This window comes from Anarrhichthys ocellatus, unplaced genomic scaffold (assembly GCF_004355925.1).
Source record: "Anarrhichthys ocellatus isolate YVR2014 unplaced genomic scaffold, GSC_Weel_1.0 scaffold11, whole genome shotgun sequence".
NCBI classification, from domain to species: Eukaryota; Metazoa; Chordata; class Actinopteri; order Perciformes; family Anarhichadidae; genus Anarrhichthys; species Anarrhichthys ocellatus.
Window position 1 is genome coordinate 10,291,824 of NW_022280041.1, and position 21,347 is coordinate 10,313,170.

The 21,347-nt window shown below is 42.3% G+C and overlaps 1 protein-coding gene across 4 annotated transcripts in view; it reads right to left on the reverse strand.

The window, feature by feature from the left end:
• Positions 1-21,347, reverse strand: part of nlgn2a (neuroligin 2a) — a 163,085-nt gene that overhangs the window by 55,506 nt on the left and 86,232 nt on the right. The gene's annotated exons all lie outside the window — the stretch shown is intronic.

Genomic DNA, 21,347 nt, shown 5'->3' on the forward strand with positions numbered 1-21,347 from the left:
ACACACACACACACACACACACACACACACACACACACACACACACAGAGAGAGGAGAAAAGAGAGCAACAAAAGTCAATAACTGTATTTACACCTCTCATATTCTCTTTGATCATATATTGTTGGACCATAATATACTGAACAAACTGTTCGGCTGGATGAGAATAGTTTTATATCGGAGCTTAAGAACGGCTCTGTTCCCCGAGGATTCCAGTAACGGGCGATAACAAGAGACGCCACTACAAGAGTCTGATCAAATGTTTCCTGGGAATTAAAGCAATAATGTTTGAAGACAATCACTGAGGTAGCGCAGCATATCAGAGTTAGCCCACCTCCGACGGTCTTTATGTCACACTGAGGCCCAGATTGACCAACACTGATGCAAAGGTTGAGTGCAATTGGTTGGCAGAAATATTTCAAAAGAATTTACAAATGTGTGGACAAAACGCAAGACTAAAGAGACTAAAGACTAAAACTGGGAGAGCTCAAAGTGTTGGTGTCCACGCCAAACAAAAAGATGTTTTAAAAGGCTGTGTAAAACGACGGAGCTCTGGGACGACAAACAAACTGAAGGCAACTGGGCAGCACAAGGGCAATTTACTGGTAAAAAAAAGCCCCATTAGGACGTGAGGAGTTACTGTACATTAAAGCCAAGTCTGCAAAGAGAATAGCCGGGGTCTAAAGAACGTCCTGTGTGAAACCAACAGATAATAAATGGCCACTGGCTCTTAATATATCATGTCTGCTATGAATTTCCATAATTTCCTCATTTTATTTTGCACATTGGAACTTGGAACTCCCATAAATGCAAATCGCAACTCGCCCTGAGCTGCAGGGACGGCTACATCAACCTATTTCTGGGTCGATTACCCCATGGGGAATCGCTAGCAAACACCGCTTTCTTTGATGCCATCTTTTTCTTTTCGCACTGGCACAAATTGTTGGTGGATACTGCCTTGAGGTCAAAACAAATAATGGAAAGAGAACTGAAAAGTTCCATGTGATAATGTAATTTCTATCATTGGGATACATGACACATAGTTTAGGTTTGGGATTGGTTCTTGTGAAACACACAATGGCAAGTACTTTTACCCAAAAGAGTATTGGGAGTCTTAGATTGTGATTTCCCTTTTCTTGACATCATTGAGTCATTCTGCTTTTTAGATGCATCAAAAGTTATGCATTATTCTTGAATATGATTGAAAAGAGTCAAACCACGATGATACATTCTAGCATCGTTCTTTCAAAATGCATGCGGAACACTTCAGAGTCAATGTCAGATGCTTCAACATATGTCTGCCACCACAGTGCTGTGTGCATGCAGCCTGGTCCCCGATGGGTCCTCGTTGGCCTTTGAACCAGTCTACCATGGTGACTGAGAGCTACGATACTCCTGCTCCTGCCAGGAGCCTACGGTAGCATATGGCGCACAAGACTTAGAACTGTGGCACAGTGACAGCGCCTGTTGGCTTCTCTGTGTGTGTGTGTGTGTGTGTGTGTGTGCGTGTGTGTAGGCCTGGGGATATGAAAGAGTAGTAGTGCAGAACAACCACATAAATAACCACGACAGCTGCTGTTAGAAGGGAAGAGAGATGGAGGGTGTCTGGCTTCCTGTGAAACCTGCTTTGGTATTTATATACAAAAACACACACACACACACACACACACACACACACACACACACACACAGAAGAGATATGTGAAATACCTGCTGAAACATGCATCAAATGTTTCAGCCCTAAAACACCAGCGATGCACTAGGGTCACGCACACAGTCATACTTAATACATAGGCACAGCTAAAGTCAGGCAGACACTCTCACACTTGGGGGGGGATTTACAGGCAGCTGCAATGGAGAGTCGCTATGGCAACTGCTTCCCTTCAACTTGTTTCCTCCTCTCCTCTCCTCTCCCCTCCCCTCCCCCACGTGAGCCACTCTCACGTGGACAAAGTGTCATTGACTGTTGCCATGGCAACATATTGCTCTTGTGCATCTCTAACCCCGTGATGCCCTTCGTCACATCTCTACCTGCATCTCATTTCATTAGTGGCACACACACACACACACACACAGTGAATCAGGAGATGGAGACTGACAGCCACTGGCATCATGGGAGACAGACTGCAGATGCACTGATGTACCCACCCGCACCTACGTAAGACACAAACACGCACACCAGGCAGGCTGTCACAGTTGACCTGTAGACTCGGTGTCCATGGATCACTTACAGGGCGAATCGTTCTGGCACAGTGACAGATAGGACCGAGGCCCTCGGGGGTGACAAGCCTTCCCTCTCTCTCTTCCTGTCTCTCTCTCTCTCTGCCTCTGGCTTTGTCCTGTTGCTGCCACAATAAAAGTGTAGCATGCAATGCCCACAGATGGGCAGTTCATCCCGTGTGGGATGAACTGCTTTTAAAGCTTACACCACACAGCTAGCCTCTATAATTTATCTCATTAAAAAAATGCAAATGTTATGCAGCAAATAAAATAATAACATCATCAGCTCTCCTGGGAGAACATGTGGTATACGTATAACATTTCCTCGACTTGCTTTTCCTGAGTTATTTTGTTTACAACCCGTCTGCAGACAAACAGAGCCGGCGCTGAATGACAACATCACGTCTTGTATTCCATGTATTGTTCTGCGTCCAGAATATACATGCGAAGAGCCTCGACAAATCCATGACATCCTATGCGAGATTATGGACAGATGGCAAATGCTTCCGCACAGACGCGGGCTGATGGTGCGAAGGCAGAGGCTTACTCATAGTGGCATGGCGGGGCAAACACCGACTTGTGTTAGACTACTGTTATCATGTCGAACTAAAAGAAAGAGCAACAGGTCAACGTCACCAAGAGAGGCTGAGAGGTTTCCTCACTCTTTGCTTGTTGGATTAAGTTAAATTTGTCTAATCAGTGATGGAAAGTAACTACATTTACTGAAGTACGGAGTACATTTTTGAAGTTATTTTTTAAAATAATGTTACTTTCTGCACATACAGTACATCTGGGTATCTGCAGTACCGACCAATCCCCAAACTGTGAAATCAGACAAGAAGTATCTTCGCAAAGGCTTAAAGAGACAGGCGCTACAACGGGGAGGATGAACACAGATATCTTCAGTCAGACAATGTGAGAACAATAATGTGTTGTTTTGAACATTAAAGCACGTTCTAGTAGAAAGCCCACAAACAAGCATGAACCTGACAACGAGCCACTTGCCACCACTGCTGTTGCTTCACATTAAAAGCCTATTTTGATTTGCGTCAAAGGATCAGAATACTTCTCCCACTGCTGCAATAATAAACTCTGTTAGAAATAAAGACGTGAATTACTACCGACAAGAAAATACTGACAGGCTGTGCTCATTTCTCATAACAGCACCTCATGAACAACAGAGAGCACTAAAGACAAAGAAGAAACAATGATTAACTGAAAACCATGTTGAAAGGTCGACAAAATAAAACAAACCAAACAATGCCACCGAAATAAATTGGCTCTGCTCGGCGATCGCAAACAACGACAACAACAACAACAACAACAACAACAAAGCAAGATGGCAGAGAGCAGCTGAGGGCCGGTACCCAGAGGAGCTTAGCACGGCTGCTGATCCTCTCAAGCAGAACGGAAACAATGAGACGATTAGGCCCCGGACTTGTGTCGAGTGCTTCCAGCTTAGCGCGCCGCCCACCGCCCGCCCCTCGGAGACGCCACCCTCTGGTCTCCCAATGAGACGCGGGCCTTTCGCTTCCACCGCGTTATCAACCCACTGATTAGTCGCGGGGATGGAGCGCGGTCCGCTGCGCCGCGGGCTGTGCGTCACTGTCTGCTGTTGGTTTTATGGGAAATGATGTGTGCCGTCAGTAAACACTGATAGAGCTGGCCGAGAGGCAGAGGAAAGATTGATGCACTTGAGTGGCACACAGCTGAACGTCAGGGTGTAACAGGAAGGATAACAGATACAAAAAAAAGCCTTAGATGATCAAGTTTACATTCAGATTATTCTTGTTTTTAACAGCTAGAAGAAGTGACCTCACGGCAGAGAGACGGCTCGCAGTAGAGGTCACGGCGCTTGAAAAGCATATATTACTTCTTAACAGGAGCCGGCTGAGATATCATCTTCCCATACGTTAAAGCGAGCATGGAGAGATGGAGGCGGAGGGCCCTCTCCTTACAGAGAGACGTAATTTAAAAAAAAGATGTTGAATCACGTTGGGGTGAAACGGCAACTCAAGGTGCAGCATGCAGAATTTCACACCTCAAAATTTTCATTTTCATTTCTCCCATAAAAAGGCTCGACTTAGTGTACTTTTCCACCGTTTCTATTTCCGTTAGTGTGGATAGGCCAGGGAGTGTGTGTGTGTGTGCACAAGCACGTGTGGGTGTGAGGTAAATATTGACCTTTTACGCTGAGGTTCCAAGCTGTAATAATAGGGAAATTGCTCACAGCAAATGATGAACTGTCATCTGTGTGCAAATACACAGAAGCTCTTTGTACTAGTGGTCAAATTAACAGAAAGGTTGCAGAGTGGTGAACATATTGTAACAGTGTAATGGAAGTAATACATTTCTGTATGTTTTCATATTTCTGAGACCTGTAATTTAAATCGTGATGGATTGGAATTATTACAAACCTATGAGCAAGTTGAGCAGTTGAAGAAATGCATATACTGTACATCCTCCGATTTATAAGGTAAAATATGCTCTGGAATGAGGCTTTGCTCCAACTATGCCAATCATTCATGTTGCATATTCAGAAGAAAAGTCTCAAAAGAGTTTCATTTGTACAAAGAAAACAAGTTTTTAATCATTTTTGATGCGCCAAAACTGAAGATCTTGTTTTGATCGCAGCAAACAGTGAAACACAATGAGATGATCTGTCAAATATTACTGATGGATCTGTAAGAATGGTTGATTCTAATGGAAGATAAATCCAGTAGTCACCAAAGATCTCATATTGCAAACAGGGACTTTGCCCAAACATTGAGTAAGACGTGAGGAACATGAAAGGAACTGCATTCAGGAAAAGCTTAAATAATACAGTGTACTGTCAACTAACTGTATGGCTGTCGGTCTCAAATGAGTGTGTGTGTGTGTGTGTGTGTGTGTGTAATAGTAGGTCAGTGGCAGGCTGATGTGATAGAGGACTGGAGGTGGAGACAGACACAGGGTGATGAATGGGATGTGATGAGATGCACAGCAGCAGAGCTGGCCTATAGGCCACCGAGCAGGGCGAAGGCTTAATCGTTAGAGCACAATGGATCAAGGCAAAGGCCACACTGATTGCATCTGGGACATGTGTGAGTGTGTGTGTGTGTGTGTGTGTGTGTGTGTGTGTGTGTGTGTGTGTGTGTGCACTGGTATTAGAATACTTGTGAGAATCAGCTGGGTTTCTGGATACGAGGAATGAGCTTCTTCAAGGAAAGTAAAGAAAGACATTTCACTCTTTTTTCAGTTTTTTTTTTGCATTTCTCTATTAATTTCGACACAGACTGGTAAGTGTATATAAATCCAAACAATCCAACGTACATTTCTATGCATTCTAAGGCATCTCTCAAGTGTCAGTACCAGTGTACTGTGAGCCTCTTAACCCATTAAAGTATGCATTATTACATGAAGATGATTATCAACTATATTCACTTGTAACTTTATTACATTTTAAAGTGTTTTTGCATCAAACAGGTCTATTGTCACGCTATCAAAACCCCATAAAACACCTGTTTTGATGGATTTTTTGACAGTTAGATGTGGATGAACCACTGGCTGCATTTGTCCACTCTTTTCCATTTTGCGCATGAACATATGGTATGTGCTCGCCTGTCGAGGGTTTATGGGATAATCACATTAGGTGGAATAAATACACTGACAGAAAAGCTGTGCCTAGTGTGTGTGCTTGTAAATATCCGTGTGTGTGTGCATTTGTGTGTGCAGTTGATTGGATAGTGGTAGATTTACCACGTTAGGTTTTACATCAACTAAAATATGTTTTTGGAATGAAGTAAGTTTCCCCCCTGCTCATATTAAGAAAGACCACCACAGGAAAACGTTATCTTTGTTTATATTATCAAACGCACAAATCGAGCTACATGGCTAACACTGGCCATGCTAACGCTGGCTTCCTTGTTGCACTCGGTTCATTTTTCTGCTGCTAGCATTAGCAACATGCTACCACTGGCAGCCTGGCTACTATCTAGAAAAACAACCCAATCTAAATGCCGAAGGCAACATAATTCTATAACCATAACATTGTGCAATCAACATTTATTTCATAATAAGTTAAAATAAAAAGAGATGTCGTTAGCCACTTTTAAAGCCTGGATACTTAATTTGCTGTGCATGCATTGTAAGAGAAAATGTTTCTGTAAAAGTCCCACAAACAAAATGATTCCAAGTCTAACTTCATGATCCAGGTCCGTAAATTAGACGAAATACAGAAAAATCAAAGAGAGCCTGAAAGCTCCACCAGTTCCCCACTGGTTGGTGCACATATACTGTGGAAACACACACACACACACACACACACACGCACAGTCAGCAAACCAAGTGCTGCTCCTGTTGCCTCTGTTCTCGCTGTGGGGACCAGCATGGGGCTAGGATGATCCTCGCTGCTGTGCTGTTTGTACTCCGTCGACACCGACTTCACCGCCTGGGACAGCGAGCAAACACCCACCTGACAGCTCAATATGCTTCCAAAGATCAGACCAGCAACCCCTCCAGCTCAACAGCTCAACAGCTTCTGCTCTAAAGCCATCAGATGTGTCTGCATCATCTATCCTGTACTGTATAAAAATGATCAGTGCTATTATATACGTAAATATTGCTCACGCTGATTTACACAGTTCCATGACATTTCCAATAGTAGCAGGCTAGTTGTTATTGTGGTTGTTGCAACGTGCAGAGCACCTGCTCCTCTTGTATATCGAGCTCAACACCTCCTGCGCCGACTTTCCTTTCCTCAAATTAGATGGCAATGCTTCTTCTTTCCTTCAGCAGATTAAGTGTGGGCGAGGTAAAAAAAAAAAAAAAAAAAAGAGCGAGGGAGACAAAAAAAGACCAGTTGAGCCACCGGGAATAAGAATAGCCGCCCTGACCGGTCTTACAACAACACGCTCTCATTCGACTCAATAACGTCTCCAAAAACACAAGTGCTCCTCACTAATTTCTCTTGCTGTCCATCTATCGCTCCTTCGCTCTCCACCACCTCTTCACCCTCTCGCTGCCGCCCGCCAGCAAGTGCTCTCGCCTCTTCCTGTCTCGCTTCCTTTTGCTCTCAACCTATCTTGTGTTCTTCGCCGTTCACTCTTCGCTCTCGTCCTCCGGCAGCCACCAGCCTGGCCTCTCTCATCCTCTCCAGTTGTTAGTTTTTCTGATCTCCATTTTCTCTGCCTTAACCCCTTCCTTCTCATCTCTCGCTCTCTCTCTCAGTCTACCACTGGCTTGCTTCTTGCTGGTAGTCTGTAAGCTCTCTCATACATCCTTTCAGTGGCACTGAGTGGTCTTGTTTTTTTCCCCCCATTTCTTTGTTCCCCTCACTCTCCATTTGTCTTCCTCTATCTTTCTTCCAATCTCTCTGTCATAGGGTTTTGTAGCACTCCTACTGTTGAATTGTATCCCTCGCCCCCCCTCCTCTCTCCCATCTGTGTTATAAATAGAGGTTGGATTAGGCTGACTTTTTGTTTTGCTCACTATTAGGGAGCAGATCAATTCCACAAATTGAGTGGATGGGGACTTGAATGCACGATCACACACACACACGCAGGCACACACAGCCCTGCTGTCCTCCAAAATGCCACAGTGACAAAGACGATACAATCACAGGCATTGTCCTTGTTCTCCCACTGCTGCCTCCCTCTTCTCCCCCATAACAGTCTTCTTCTCTTCCATTTTCCACATCCCTTTCTTTGAGCCTTAAGCCTTTTGGACTTCCATTGAACCGTCTCCTCTTCCTTCCTTTCCGCATGTATTTATCTCCACATTCTTTATGTTCGACAAAATACCCTGGTTTGTATGTGATTTACACTGTTTCTTGGACTGCGTGAGTCTTGACACTTATTGCCTTACACACAGTAGCTCAGAAGATTATGAATACAAGATATATAATATCACAATAGTAATAGTGATTAATAAAAAAATACTATCCTGACTCCTTATTCCTCAAATACTATCCTAACTCCTCTTCCTCAAAGGGCATCCTAACTCCTTATTCCTCTAAGTCCATCCTCACTCCTTGTATTTATTGAAGGGATATGGGCTTACTGGCAGGTTCAGGAAAGCAGGCAGACCGGCCTGTGCAGGTCCAGGTTTAGGGGTAACAAAAGCTCCAAAACAACAACAACAAAAAAAAAAGACACACCAAGAAAACCATGAAACACCACTATGACGGGTCTGGCAGGCGATGAATGGACCTGGGCCGCCTGGTGAACTGAGAGGCTGATGAGGGAATGAGCTGCAGGTGAGCAGGTGGAGGGACCGGCAGAGCAGATGAGGGAAGTGGGAACAGGTGTGCAGATGGGCGGGGCACTCCAGTGAAGGAGGAAGGAAGGAAAGTCAGAGGGCGTCTGGTGGATGGATTGAAAATGCCGATGAAGGGGAAAAGGAGATGTGGCTGGAGAGAAGGGACAGGGAGACAGACGGGGCTGTGAGGGCCTGGAGATAAGGTGTGTGTGTCTCATTTTCTATTCATATATCTTTGGTGCAATAGGTGGAAACAATCATGAATTGGCTCTCGGTTTAACACTTTAGTGCTGAATTACTTGCATCACCAATAGAATGTAGCAATATGGATTTTTATGCACTACAGGATATTACTCTAAGGAAGTGCAAGGAATGAAGGACAATGAAAGGCTCTCAAGCAATCATTTGTGCTCTGTATAGACACGTCCATGCATTATTCCCTTTGCATCTCCACATCTGTGTCTACAGCAGAATCAACCCCCGGGCCAGCGCTCCTCCTCATCTCCCTCCTCGTCTGTACTGGCGTAACCTCTTATTATCCCCAATCCACCTCCCTCCTCCCCTCTCTCGGCCTCTCTGCCCTCGCTGCTTCCCTCCCTCCGACACTATAACGATCTAGCCATTACCGAGGCTGCCGTTCCAGCCCTGGTTTCACAGGGTGTCCGAGGTCTAATTGGGACTGAATGAGTGTGTGTGTGTGTGTGTGTGTGTGAGTGTGAGTGTGAGTGTGTGTGTGTTGTGAGGCCTCATTGACACAGACTGAGATCGAGGGGCTGGCTTGTCCATCCCCCCTATAGAGATGTACTCTGAGTGAGTCTTGACATACAAACACACACACACACTCAAGCATATTACTCCCACATGTTCCCATGCATACAGTACTTGCACATCTGCATGTTTGATATGTTTTGGTCTACATTATAATTGTGCTTTCTTTGTTTTACTATTACTTTTGATGACCAGTGCAGTTTGTATGCAGATTTTCTCATGGTTTGTTTTTTGGCTTTGATATCTGTTTGCCATCCTTTCAGATTTTCTATATTTTCAAGCTGGTTTTGTTGATTTTGAGCTCGTCATGGTTCAACTTTGGAAAGAAATACAAGTTTCTAAAACATTCAATTTCTACGTAAAACATTAGCAGCGTGCATTAGCACTTCTATGCTCACATTCTGCCTTTGCTTTTGAGTGATTTTACAAGAACAGTATCTCAAACCACTCTTTAACATTGTGGTCTGTAGGCTTCAGCTTCTAGCTTTATCTTTTTAACCTGTTGTCGCTGCTCAATCCGTTTGACATCCTGGATACATCCTTCAAACACATTGTCTTGACCCTTCTGTCTGCTTCCCTCTGAAATAGCTTTTTTTTTCTTTATTCCAACTCTGACAGCTTGAGAGAGTAGCAGCGTGGGGCGGGGCTTATCAAAGGGTCAATTGACGCGCTTCCTGCCGCGTTAACGCAGTGCCGCTGTGGCTGTAGAGGGAGGGGTTGCTCTTGATAACTGCACAATGCTTGAATCCTGTTTTTAATGTGGGTTGCATTGGCAGAGTGTCCGTACTCTGCTCGTTGACCTCACACCAAGTGAAGTAACCGCAGAAGCAACGTTTCAACGTCTACAGTTACTTCGCAAAAAAGTTTTGTCAAAATTTGAGACATTTGATCCTTGTTTGTCGGGGACTGCAGAGAAAAATGTGCTAATCTTGGCTATATTTCTGGCACATTTACATTAAAAATGTATCAAAAACAATGTATTTTACCAGTAAACAGATCAATACAAACTGTGTTCTTCTCATTAGCATGGTTGCACACACATAGCTTAAGAAGAAGTGAGACACAGGGGAGACACTTCTTATGTGTTGGTATCTGTGGAGCACATTATCTGGTGTGTGAAGTGTGTGTGCTTTCTATTTTGTGAACGTAGGAGTTCAAGCAGGAGGAGCAGAGGAACAATAAATTGTGTGTAGAGAACTGTCGTATATCTACTACTACACCCCCCAACCCCCTGCTCTCCATCTCATACATAACAATACCTCCTTAATTGGAACGCCACTCTTGACAGCTACAATACAATTCAGGTGAAAACACGGCAAGTACAAATAGAGAAAGAGATGACACGCCTTGAAAAAAAATAACCGTTTTATGTCGGTGGCACTTTTTGTAACTTAGCAAAGCAACTTTGCCAAACATGTAACGGCAAAACAGCATGTGTGCGCAGAGAAATGATTGTTCTTCTTGTCCGCCGCGTATGTCGGTGCAGTATGTCACATGGTGCAGTACGCGAGAGTGCGTTTCCTCAGCAGCCATGCAAGCTTTGAGATGGGATCTCTGGCTAAACAGCCGCATTGCCAAGAGCCTGGCTTCCTTTCACCACAGGGTGTGGGTGGGTGTGTGTGTGTGTGTGTGTGTGTGTGTGTGTGTGTGTGTGTGTGTGTGTGTGCGCGTGTGTGCAGTCATCTGTAATCAAACATTTTCACATGCACTGAGATCTTCCTGTTTGTGCTCCATGTCAACCCGGGGGGGGATATGGATTATCAGCAGCCACTTATCTCGTCTTGTCTGCGCTGACAGTTAATCTGATGGCGGAGCAGCGAGTTCTGCTTCGGCTACAGAGCTGTCAGACCTCCAGCTCTGATTGGTGTTGTGGCAACTCACATTCACCACAGCCCACACTTTCCCTGTGTCTGTGCAACTACACCGAGAATGACCGCTAGCAAACAGCGAGATCTCGGCGTTTCAAATCATCTTGGAATATGACCGATGGAAGTTTTCCACCTGAAATCCCACTTGATCACATCTATCCCCTGTGATGATCCGGAGTCCAGAATGAGCTGTTTGGCTCTCGTTCCACAAACTCATTAATAAATGTACCTGCCAAGAACATCCCCACCGGCTCAACTATTTATATGCATCACGGCATCACATCACTACCTGTTTACTGTTTGTTTGAGCTTGGCATTGTTTATTCTTGTTGCGTTACTCATCCCTTAATGCTGATTTAGTGATGTTAACATTCATGCAGCGAAGACACATCATTTTAGACACCACTACTGTTTTAGCAGGTCCAGCATATTAGTGTATTTGCTTTACTTTGCTGACGCCACAGACAGTTGATCTGCATTGTTTACTTTAATGATACTAACCACCAGAGACTGGGCGAGTTTGATCATGGGCAAAGAAAAACATATTAAGGAATTCAGACATCATCAAATACCAACATGTCTCCTAGAAGTGTAAATAATTACTTTAGCTGAATACATTTCAAATTAAATTAAATTGCTGCATTATGTTCTTGATCGGTGTTTTTTTCTTAATCAAGGAGGTGCCACTTTCCTGTACCACACAGATGTCATAGGAGGGAGGACGGGATGGATGGCGTGTAAGTGAAGGACTTTGACATGATTGACAAGATCATGTTTTTCATCAAATACTGTAAAAGTGTCGGTGTTTACTTTTTCCTTCCCCAACCTTAACTAAATGCTGTGAGTGCTTAAACATAGACGTAGATTTCACCATAAAACGTCCACAGTTGATTACTGACAATAAGACAAATATTTTTGGTGTGGTGTTCTAACATTTTATGTTTAAGTATGCATTAAATATGTGCTAATTTGCATACATTTCCAGAACAGAAATCTGAAGATTGGATAAAGACAAAAAGTCAAAGGTTTTTTTTTTTTGTATCTCTTTTTATCACTCCATAAATCAGAAAAGACTCTGAACAGCCAGGAAAAATGAATACATTTCGCCATGTTTTTGGGAATAAATTGTTCTCTAAATCAGGCTATGAATGATATATGAACACACCCCTCTACAAAACACCTTCAGAATGTAGATAGAAATGAAACTGAGGGTGGATGTAAGTGCTGATGAAGGGGAGATTTCTTGCTTCCCTTTTAAAGATGTTTTATAAAATGATGTACATTTTGCAAGACACTACGGATTTATAGGGTAAAATAATGAACTAAAAGATATCACCATGACACTTCCCTAGTTTATTACCGACACTAAGACAATTGTTTTTGTTTAAATACACTAATGATTATATAAAGGTAGCTTTGGGTTAATTTAGGAGAAATCTACAGAAGCAAATAGACAATGTAGTAAAACAAACACCTTAATGTGTATTTAAAAATCATTTCTTTCCACTAGTCGGAAAACTGACTAGAAACAATTTGAAACAATATCTTTAAATGTTTTTAATTCACACTGTAATACTTTCTTGTTGAGTAAAAGGAAGAGATACAGTACTGCTTAGTCACATGTCCAGCCCTCCACCGCAGCGGGTAAACTGTGAAACTCTTTGCCAACTCCAGTTTTACGACGGGGTGAAAGAGGGTGATTATTAAGAAGGGTCCACGGCTGTGTCCCACTCTTAAGCCTCCTCCATCACTGCACCACCGCCTCTACATCCATTAAGCCTAATAGGGCAATGCTCTCAATGGTTGCAACCACACCTCCAATACAGCATAAAGGAAATGCAGACATAAACAGCAGAGGAATCCCATAAAGGAGGTCAGCTAGATTATGACCTATCCTCTACTGGTAGTGCAGCAGACCCCTTCTTGCTAAAGCACTTACGTATTGGAATGCTCCCTTTCTTCTATCATAATGCAGCATGTTTAAATGTACAAAACCATGCATCATCCAACCTAGAGTATATTTCTGTGGCTGATCTCACTGCTGGGAGGTCTTCTCCGCAATACAATTTGACAAACTTCATTTGTTTCAGTGAGTGCTTTAAAGTTTATTGATTTGGATTAAACAGCCCCGTAATAGCTCTGGGCTAGGTCAAAGCCAGCATTGGGGTATTCACTGAGCTCCAGGAGCGAGAGAGGAGCTGAGCCAGCCTTCACTGTTGCTTCCCTCGGTCCCTTATAGCCATTACACAGGGCAATAAACTCAGCCAAGTACCAGGAAAAAAAAAGAAAGAAAGAAACTGTGTTGAGCTTTTCCCCAAACGCTAAGCTAGCTGACAGGCGACACGGCGCCAACTAGCTCTCTCTCTTTTTCCCCGTGTCTCTCGCTCTCTCTCTCTCCCGGTACCTTCCAATCCTTTTCATCTCCCTCTTTCCCTCAGTCTCCCTCCTCCTCGCTTTCTTTGTCTTGTCAAAGGGTTTCAAGCTCAATAAAATACTATCCGTCAGCGAGCGATGGAGTAGGTGTATTCGACACGATATTGACACAACCTTGACACGACGTGGGCCGAGCATCGAGGTAATGGGAGAGCGCTGGGAGCTCCAGCAGCAAATAACCGACAGGCCCACCGAGAGACGGAGCGATGGAGAAAGACAAGAGACTGCGTCTCTGTAGTAATGTTAAAATAAAGTTGGTTTGACAGTACTGTTGATCCTTTTTTACTGCAGAAGATCCTTTTCTGCTCCGCGCTGTGCTATTCTTTGGCACACTAGCGCGTGTGCTTTCCTATTCTCCTGTTTTCTTGTTTTATTTTGCATTTTTCACAGAGTGAGTTCTGCTCTGCCCTTCCTCTTTCTGCTCCTTCCTGTTGTTTCTCTCCGTTCTCCTTTCATCATTTCTCTATATACTACTACCCAATCGTGTCCCGGTGCCACCTCATTCCTTTCAAAATCCTCTTAAAAAGTCATTTGTACTCGGCACGTAAGGATGTAAAAATGGTGAAATGAATAATAGAATGGACGCCGGCCTCCACATTTCTCGCTGCTGATTGCTCACGGCCTCCTTGTCTTTTTGTATTTCACGGCAGTAGCAATGTGTATTGTACAGCCTGTCCATGGTAAAAAAAAGCCTAAAGGAAATGGAGGGATTTAGCAGGAGAGCATCTCCCTGGATGCTCCTAATTGTATGAAGAAGACGAATCATGGCAAGTCTCCGTCCCGGCATGGCGCTGTCCTCCAAAACGTGGGACTGCGAGCGAGTACTGTAGTAGTGGGGGGGGGGTTAGAGCAAACGCGTCTGTCTGGGGCATGAACAAACAGAGAGGCCGATATGGAGGGATGCTGCATTGCCTACAGGCCAGCGTCTGTTAACAGAGTTATAACCACAGTGGATGCACCACATAATACAGAGAGACAGAGAGAGAAGGAGGGGGGGAGGGGGAGACAGATACGGGCAAAAAAGGGGGAGTTAAATTGAGAGAAATTTCGCTGTTGGAGACAAAAGCTCGTATCTGTCTCACTACAGACAGTCTCTTATTATTCCTCCAGACCATCGAGCATCTTGCCATCCAGGAGAGAGCATTGTGTGTCTGTGATGAAGCCGCTCCAGCTCTCCGACATCTTTCATCTCGCTCGCCGTCAACACAAGAGACGCAACTTTCTCTGTTCCCGCCATCGCTCTAACTAATGCCCCTTCATGTCTCTTTGCCCATTTTCTCGTTCTTCGCTCCTCCGACTTCAGCGGCTTCGTAAATATTCTCAGTAGCCGCAAATACAAATAATTTTCTTCCCATTGGGGACTATACTGTACGACCATCCAGGCCGCTTTCAGCCGTTCTGCGACATATTCAATTAAAAGACAAAGCTGATTCAGTAAACCGTGCTCACTCATCCAGCCGGTGGAAAAACCACTTTGTGCAGAGCCAGTGTTACAGGCAGTTAATCAACAGCCTGTTGGATACGGAGCCATTGTTCCTGCTTTGAACATACAGTGGTCAGCAGGGACAGTGACTTTTATAGATGAAGCTTAACAAGGCTTCGGTGCTTGGTCAGTATTCATTTCAGTCCCCGCATGCTGTTTCACAGCTTTGTAAAAATCCCGGATGAGATGAATAATTATGAGAAACACAAGTCTGAATGCTGACATTGCTCTACTCAGCTGTACACATGGAATCCTGGCCACTGTTGTTTTATTCATGTCTAATAATTGAAGTCAATACTGTTTCTATGCACAGTGAGATTTACTGGAGAAGCACGGTACGAGCACAGAGCATCTACAATGCTAACAATCGTTTCAATGGCTCTGTCTTCATTCTTCATCATAATTCACATTGACAATGTGGGCTTTTGCTGCTGATGCATTCTCTTTCTGGACTGGTACTTAATTCTGTTACACAGACAGCATTGTGCTGCGTTCAACTAATTGGACCTAAAGCACTGTGTTTCCGACTATACTACTGTATGTTGTGCTGTGTGTAGATCAAAATGAACTACAACATACTAATACAATATAAAATGTGCAACCAGGCCCTTCTTTTTCATTTTTGTTGCAAAGTATTTTTGAACAACAAACTAGCATGATCAGAGGTTACACGACTACAGAGTACTAAAAGAAATAGATGCTTCCAGTTAGAAGTATAGGTCTTATGATCTAGTTTGAGATCAGTAAACAGTGTTTATCTGCAGCACTTATGTTTAAAACACATTGGCAGAATATGTGCAGCTGCAATTTGGACTAATAAAATAGAAGTTTCTGTTAATAATGATTGAGGAATCTTATTAAAAAATGAAACATTTGGTTTTGTTTGCTTTTGCACTGATAATAATTGAAAATATAGGCCTTTTAAAGCTGCACCAATCAATATTTTTTAGATAAATCATTATTGTAGAAATCCCCTTTTCTGCTGCCCCCTAGTGGCCAACATGTTTTGGCACTTGGTGACACTTTTCCTGACGTTTTGATTAAGGCCGATCCCTTTAACAAACTCAAAATTGGATGCTATTCAACAATAGTGATCTGACGTTGATTATCTGTTTTGCGAAATATAAACTAATATAAAACTTAGTTAGTTCAACTCAGCCATTTGGGTCTAGCGGTGTCCTAATAAAAATATCTATTCCCTTGTAAAGTCTGGGTAGTAAATGAGAAAAGGTTTCTTCTACAAGTTTAATTCATGTTCTTGTAAAAGAAACCTAATTTCCTTGTGCAAAGGAAATTACAAGAAACCTTCAAATCCATTACAGATTATTATTTGTCTCTCTTAAGCAGGTGTGAGGAACTGCAATAACACAGCCGGCCCACATAGAAAGTCAGTATCCTGTAGTCTTGAGTCTATTTTCCTTTATTTGTATTTTACATCTAGAAACTAAACCATTTGTTCAATAAACATGCAATCTACTAATTCAGTTCATGTGTTATAAAAGTATCAAATCTGCAGTCTACCTTATTATCAGAAGTAGCACTGGCTAAGAGGTCAAATGGAAACCTTTCACTGCTTTGTTTGAATAATGATACCCAATATTATACTGTAATTAAATACCCAGCCGAATGGTTCATATTCTTATCATCACCAGTCATGAAGAATATTGACTACATTATTGGAAAAAGCCAGAGCCTCCTTTAATCCATCACATAATTTACAACATGTTGCCTCCAAAGGATGACAAACATTTAAATCAGGATCATGAAAGAAATAGTCTTCTCGATACTAAAGGTAGCTTTCACTGTCGAACCTTTGATTGCTTCCTATGTCTATTTATTTGACTTATTTATCTCTGTTTTACTCGACTGGCCAGGACACATTTCATCAGAGTGCAGGATCTAGAGGCTCTACTCGGGTTGTAATTTGCTGGCGGCTAATCTCAATGGATTTTTAGCATTTTAGGCACCTGTGAGGAGTTTGAAGTGACTGGCTGCAGATTGCAGATCAGCAGAATCTAATGAAGTACTGCATTACGCCTGCCTCTCAAATCACCTAATATAACCTCCTGCAGCTCTCTTCAATCTCCCTTATTCCTCTTTATGGAATAAAAATAATGAAGCAGATGGAAGAACAGTTGATATTATTTGACTGTTTCCCGACATACATTGCATAGTTTTTTTTTTTTTTATATTGTCAGTATCATTTCAGAATCAGAAAGCGTTTATTTTTATTCTCAATTGACATAAATCCCTAAATATGTACGTCACTGTAAACAATGGTAGAAGTGTTGCTACTGTAGGTTATCCCTGCACTGCATGGCTTCATCAGGGCGCAACAGTAAGAATTTGGCAACCAATTCAAAGAACATAAAGCTTTTATTCTTTTATGATACATTTCTAAAATGAATCTTAATTACTCAAAATATTAGGGGACTAACAATGGCAACCATATTGTCAGTTTCGGCAACCAACGGCTGGCAACCAGTTTTAAAAGTTAGTGTTGCTGCTATAAACTGAACTTCATCTGTGTATGTCAATTTGGTTTTGATGGAACATTTCCTTTTTTTCCGGGCATGTGTGTATTGTGTGGCTCTGTTTATATTATTCTGTGTGTGTGTGTGTGTGTGTGTGTGTGTGTGTGTCAGAGAGAGGTGACATTGTTCTTGGCAGAAATATGTTCCAGTTTTGGGGCTCAGGTGGCTCTGGTTTGTCTCTGATCAGAGCTGACACACAGGATGGCACAGTAACACTCTCTCTGTCTCTTTCTTGATTTAACTCAATCTCGCTCTGGTTTGTAATCCTCTCCACACACACACACACACACACGCACGTCTACACACAGAGCTGTGCTGTAAGCCCTGTCAATCTTTCTGAACATCAACATTGAGCAGCACTGCGGCCCAATAGCCTTTGCTCTCTCACATCTGACGCAGAGCAGAGAGCAAGTCCCACTGCTGCTGAATGGAGCCATCTCTCTGGGCACAGGATGCTGCCTTAAGTCCTCGCTGCTCCTCTCCACTTTAGAGTGTGTGTAATAGCTCATGAATAGGTTTTCACGCTTCATGCTTGAAAGCACGCTCAATTTGGAAAAATGGCTGTTGATATACACAGAGGAGAGAATGAGGACGAATTTGATGAACTGATTGTGCCGGCCGCCGCCATTAACAGATAAAAAGCCGGCCATGTTTTAGGGTTGGTTCATTGGAAATTGTCCGGCAAGTTAAAAGATATTATTTGTTGGTCGGAAAAATAATGAAGGAACCGACTGAGGAAGGATTCTGCCACGCTTACGTCGGATTATAACCGTTTTCCACACTCTGAATCTGGCTTCTAACAACTCAAACCATTGCCGGTCTTTGACAGTGAACAGTGCTTTGGCTTAGGGTGCAAGGTTGCACAGGTCAGGCTTCTGAGTGGCTTGGAATCATGTATCACAGCCATGAGTATGTGCATGAATCATATCCACCAGGCAGGAAGTAGCCAAAAGGTCATACTGCAAACAACTTGCCCATTGTGCCCGTTTCACTGTATTTCTGACACAATGCAGACATTGTACAAAACCAGTCCCGCTTCAGCTTTGTTTTTAGACGAGCAAAGCACCTTTTCTGCATCCAAATGCAATCCATTTGAGGCTGCAAATTACAAATTGTGGTGCTTAGATTAACACTATTAGTACAGTATTGTAGCGGCGATCTGCGTTTATCATAATAGACGTTTACGGTGATTACCATCAGGGCCGAAGCTATCAATGAGGTCAGTTCATGTCCTCTGTGTATAGTTTCTGGAAATTTGCAGAATTTTCTTCAGCGACCTGAAGAGCAGTTTCATTCTGCACTGACACGAGGCTGGTTCTAATATCACTGTTTTGACTAAATGTATTTAAAGATCCCCTCCAGACATGTTTTGAGACATAAAAATACGCGGCTTGTATGAATAATGTAATTATGAATATGTATGAACAATAATTTGTGTCCGATTTAGATTTTTCATGAACAGGTTTGACTTCCTTATGAAATATTCTTCAAATCAAATCTAGTTATTCTCCCCCGCTGAAAAAACACAGAATCTATAAATATGCTAATCCAATGTGTTTCCAAAGTTGAACCGCTGGACACTCGATGTCTCCGACCTCACTGCGCTGGAGGTCCAGTGAGAGAGAACTTCCTCATGCAAAGGTCCGGAACATCACAATAATGTTTAACTTGTTCTATGATTTAGTCCCAGATATATAATGAAGTAGCCAACACATCTGTTTGTAGTCAACAACTGACTGTCAAATCAAATAAAGAAAGTTGAATTAAATAATATCTCAACAATAGTTATTGTCAGATTTCTAATTGAACTGGATGAATCATAAATAATACATACTCTAATCATAAATACATGTTCTTCTCTCGCTTCAAGTAAAATAATGGCTGGATTAAAGAATAAATGACATCACAGAAAGCTTTTGAAAAATAAAGTACTTCATTTTAGAAAAGTTAATTTCACTGAATTGCCCTGCAGCTTTAAATTGAGTTCATTCAGGGTGAAGTGATGTCAACCAAAAAAACATATTATATTTTTCTCATCTTCTAATAAGAGGGATTTGTGTGCAGGGACTAACGTTACATCTGTGGTTATTAACACTTGTTTCAGCTCTATTCCTCTCTGTTAACATCATGGCTGGTCAGTGTATTAACGTGTTGGGATTCTGATCATATGGGGCTCTCAGGTTGTGTGTTATCTGTGACTTCATTTCGGATTCGAGTGGGTACGTTTGCTAAGAAGATTTGTTCTTTGCCTCGTAGTGGCGCTTCATTTACCACTTTTAATAATGGTCACGGTCTCTGAACATAATGACATGCTGGACTCTTTGACCGCTTTTCTCTTTTTGGAGAACGTCATGAGAAATAACTTCTCTGACTCACGTAATCCTCCTACTCTTCCTCGTCTCTCCCCCTTGTGTGTAAATCTCATCTGAGTCGGGAAACTTGTTGGAATACACACATTTGATTGGCTAAGCAGCATCACGTGATGTGATTTACAATGCATGTAACTGGTCGGTGTGCTGTAAAGGCTAGAAAAGCTGCGCCGGTTAAAATAGAAGCGCTCCGTCAAAATTTTATAATTCTCAATTACCAGTTATCAGTTTTAAGTTCAGGGTCTGGATACAATGGAGTCTGGGTCCAGATCCGGAGATATTACGCTGATAGTAACCTATAATATTGTGAAAATATCAACCTATATTACCTCATTATTACCAGGTTATTATCACATTAATGTCACCGTATCACCATTTTGTTAGCAGGTTCTCACATTGTTGTTTTGACTCGTTGCTATCTTATATGGTTATTTATGTAAGATGTACAGAATTAATTATAGTAACATCCATTTCAGTGTAATATTACCCAGATACACACATTGTTAATACCAAGTTATTACCTGGTTATTGCATGGTATTATTACAACTTTATTATCACTGATATAACTATTACCATGTGCAACCAACCTTTTATAGATATATGATTGAAGAAAATGAGAAGAAAATGTAATAATCCTAAAATTTTACAGGCTGAACTTTTTTAGTGACTTGCCAAGTTTTTATTCTTTTCAATGAATGGGGTTGTGGTTATAATAATGACTTCAGTGGTACTAGAATCCCGGCTCATGCTCTGGTACCAGTGTAACTAACAGGACTATATTAGTGAGTCATTTCCAGTATACCTGTCCAGCGGCAGAGGGTTACCTGTATTCTTCCAACCTATATGTAGTCTTATGCAAAGTACATTCTCTACCTTTTTCTTGACAGAGAAACTTGTTTGTATATTGTTAAGCAAGATAATTATTATTAAGTATCTGTGAATTACTCATTCGAGGGATGAAATACATATTTAGAGGAAGGTGGAGAGCCTCTTGACTGGGCTCGGCTGTTTTTGTACATGCCTGCTGACTGCGGCGGCTGAAGAAAAGTTGCGTCTGTGCCGGTGCATTTGATCACCAAGAAAATCCTCTTGTGTCAAACTTCCTTCGACTCCCAACTTCAAAAAATACCCCAAATCAAAGAGCAAGAAAAAAAGGAAAAAAAAAAAAAAAGACTCAACCTCACAACCCTCTCCAAATAGCATGAAGAGAAATATGTATCAAAATATCATCAGTCATATTTTTCTCCAAGAAACAAGTCCAGAAGAACAAGGAAGGGTGGGGGGGCGGGGGGTGAGAGAGCAGATAAAATCACCTCCACCGTGTAATCTTCCAAAGTAGGGCACCAGTGTCCTGGGATGTCCCCAATTTCTATTTTTTTGTTCCTTCCTTGATTTGATGTTATCATCATTGACTTGGAATGAGGCTAGCTTAATAT